Raw genomic sequence first — 2,897 nt, forward strand, 5'->3', positions numbered from 1 at the left:
GGGAGAAGGTCAGCCAGGCTGCGTTTGGTGGGTTTGCTTTTGCTTTTCTGTGTCGTCGCTTCAAAACGCTGTCCCTCCCACAGCTTCCCGGCCCGCTGGAGAGGGGGCGGATGGAAATACCTTTCTTGGGATAAGGAATAACTGGTGTGATGGGGGACGTGGTGCTCGGAAGTCTGCTGCTTCTCTTGGCTCTTGCCGAGCAGGGTGGGTGTGGGAGGCCCCATGGGCAGGGGCAGGAGCTCCTCCAGCAGCGCGGTGGTCCTGCCGCTCAGCCGGGCAGTGCCTGTGCAGCGACCGTCCTCTCCCGGGTGAGGTGACCCCATGAATGTACAGGATGCGAGCCAGGCTGAGCATCCCCACCTCTGGCCGTGCTGTTTGTGTCAGACCTGTGTTAGGCTGAGCTGATACTGAGCGGAGTCCTGGATGTGCAAACCATGGATGGCTAGAAATGACGCAGATCCTCCTTCCCCGGCCGAGTTCACTGGTGTCCGTTCTCAAAGCCAGGAGTGGCCGGAGCTCTGTAACAAGTGCAGCAGGGATGTGGCTTGAGCCATGCTCCAGAAACACCCTCCCAGGTGTCTGGGTGGATGGAGGGCAACTTTGGCTCTTTTCTTTCCTTTTTGATGCAATATCCCGGTTACAAAACAGAGGGAGCTGCGGTACTTTTCTGACCACCTGGCTGGAGCGAGCAGGTGAGGCTGGGAGGTCCAGCAGTTCCAGTGGGCTGCGGAGGTCCCCACATCCCTTCCTCCTCCACCTGTCCATGGGAGGAGGAAGGCGGGCCGGGTCCTTGCAGAGAAAAGGGCAGGTGTTACGCTGGGTTGGGAAGGAGCCGAGGTGCGTCTGCAGCCTGTGCAGGAAGGAAGTCAGGCCTAGGGATGCAGCTGAGCACGCTGTGGTCTGAAGAGAGGAGCCCACCAGGAATGCAGGCTGAGGAGCGTTGCTGCTGCTCTGTGGGAGCCAGAACATGTCTTCAGCCTGGGCTGGCTGGAACAGAGGTCCCATCTTCGGGTCAGCTGGCGGAGGTGTGGGTCTGCGCCAGGTTTCGCAGCCCTGAAGGAGGAGAGCATCAGCACAGACCTTGGGGCACATGCTAAGATGGCTCCATCTTCCTTTGGCAGGGAAGCAGCCGGCCATGCCAGGGTGTCCGCAGCACCTCTGCCTCCTGTTCTCCCACCCTGTTAGTCAGGCCCTGCTCCATAAGGAAGCAATTATTTTGTGCCCCCACGAGCCCCTCCCTGAGCCTGCGCAGGACACTTGTGCTCGGTGTGGAAATGCGACAGATTTTCCATATTCCGCTTTGCCCCGTGATGTTTAAAAACGTACGTGACGGCCTCTTCCCAACGCGGCAGACTTGGCTGGCACTCAGGCAATAACAGGCGGCGTGACACCAGGGGCATGAAATATCGTTACCAATAGCCAGAGGTGGGGGGGAAATGAGATGTCAAAGTGCAGCGTGTTTCCGGCCCTGCTGTTGTGAGCCATCCTCTACCCGATGTGAGAGATCTTTCAAAGCCGGCCAAATGCTGTCATTTCTGAATACCATTTTAAATATTCATCCAGACTATTTTCAACATCTGTGCCCGGCATGTTGTGAAAAGGCAACAGGGGACGTTATGGAAACCAGATCACTTTATTCCCATATGGAGTGGAAAGGGGTTGAAGTGATGAAGACTTCTGAGCTGGGGCTGGGAGTGGCGGGAGGAAGATCCTCCGCACCTGGAGGGATGCTCCTGGGATCACAGGATGAAGCCGAGCTCTGTGGCAGGAGTGCGCGAAGGGGTCCAGAGAGCTGGGGCAAGGTTAGAGCTGAGTAAAGCAACAAGTGGAGCGGTAGTAGAGGTTAATACATTGGGCAGCATCGAGGCAGCCAAGCACTCTGCTGCTGCAAGGCCAGAGTGAGCTGCTGCTGAGCTGGGAGCTCGAGGAGGTCTCCATCTTGCACTGGCCAGGGGATGAAACAGAATGTTGCAGCAGAATGGATTCATCTTCGCTGCACATGACACCCGGCTTGAAGCTCCTCTCCTGGGAGCGAGACAACCTCTAGCCAGGCCTGCCAGTGAGCAGAGCGGGCGCGGGGGACCCGGCAGCATGCTAGAGCTGGGCGGTGCGCCCTCCTTCCCATGGTCAGCATGGCTTACCGGTTACCGAAATGGGAGAGCAGGGACGCGTCAAGCATCCAGTCTTTGACAGCTCTGCACACGTGGCTGAGTAGCCTGGGGACTGTTTGCTTCGTGGTGGTGGATTCCTTTTTTTTATTATTTATTTTTTGGTTGTTTTCGATAACCTTGGAAATCTGGGCTCCGTTTCTGCCTTTTGTAACGTCAGGCTGCAGCTAATTCAAGCCAGGCCAGATTCTGACCACAGGTATGCCAGTGTAAATTTGAATGGAGTCGCTTACGTCTTGGTTTGGCCCGACCTGAATGGAGTTACTGCTGTCTGATGCCAAAGGGGCTGAGGTCAGAATCTGGCCCATCCTTTCCTGCGCGCTGTGTAATTTGTATGTGTCTCCTGGCACCGCTGGGGTATCATATGGCTTGTGTAATTCTGGCCCCGGCCTGCCAGGGGCATTTCAGTATCTATCGCTGGGAGCGCTGGCTGCGGGAAGAGGCTGCCTCGGAGCTGCCCACATGAGCTGCGCACACTTCGGGGAGCAGGGGCTGAAAGCCCGAGGGGCTGCGCAGAGTGGTTGGCTCCACAGTTGTGGGTCCATACGTGCTTGGAAGCTTCAGCTATTTAAACATCAGAAGAGAGGGGGGAGCTTGTACAGGAAAGCGAGGCACCTCCTCAGTGCCATTAGCCGTGTCCCAAGCGGGCACCAGGCGCTCCATTAGTGGCTGGGAAGGCGATTAGCGCTGCCCACCACACCGTGTTCCTCCTGTCTCTCCCCGCCCCAC

Source organism: Buceros rhinoceros, unplaced genomic scaffold (genome assembly GCF_000710305.1).
Source record: "Buceros rhinoceros silvestris isolate BGI_N320 unplaced genomic scaffold, ASM71030v1 scaffold27459, whole genome shotgun sequence".
In the NCBI taxonomy this organism is placed as follows: Eukaryota; Metazoa; Chordata; class Aves; order Bucerotiformes; family Bucerotidae; genus Buceros; species Buceros rhinoceros.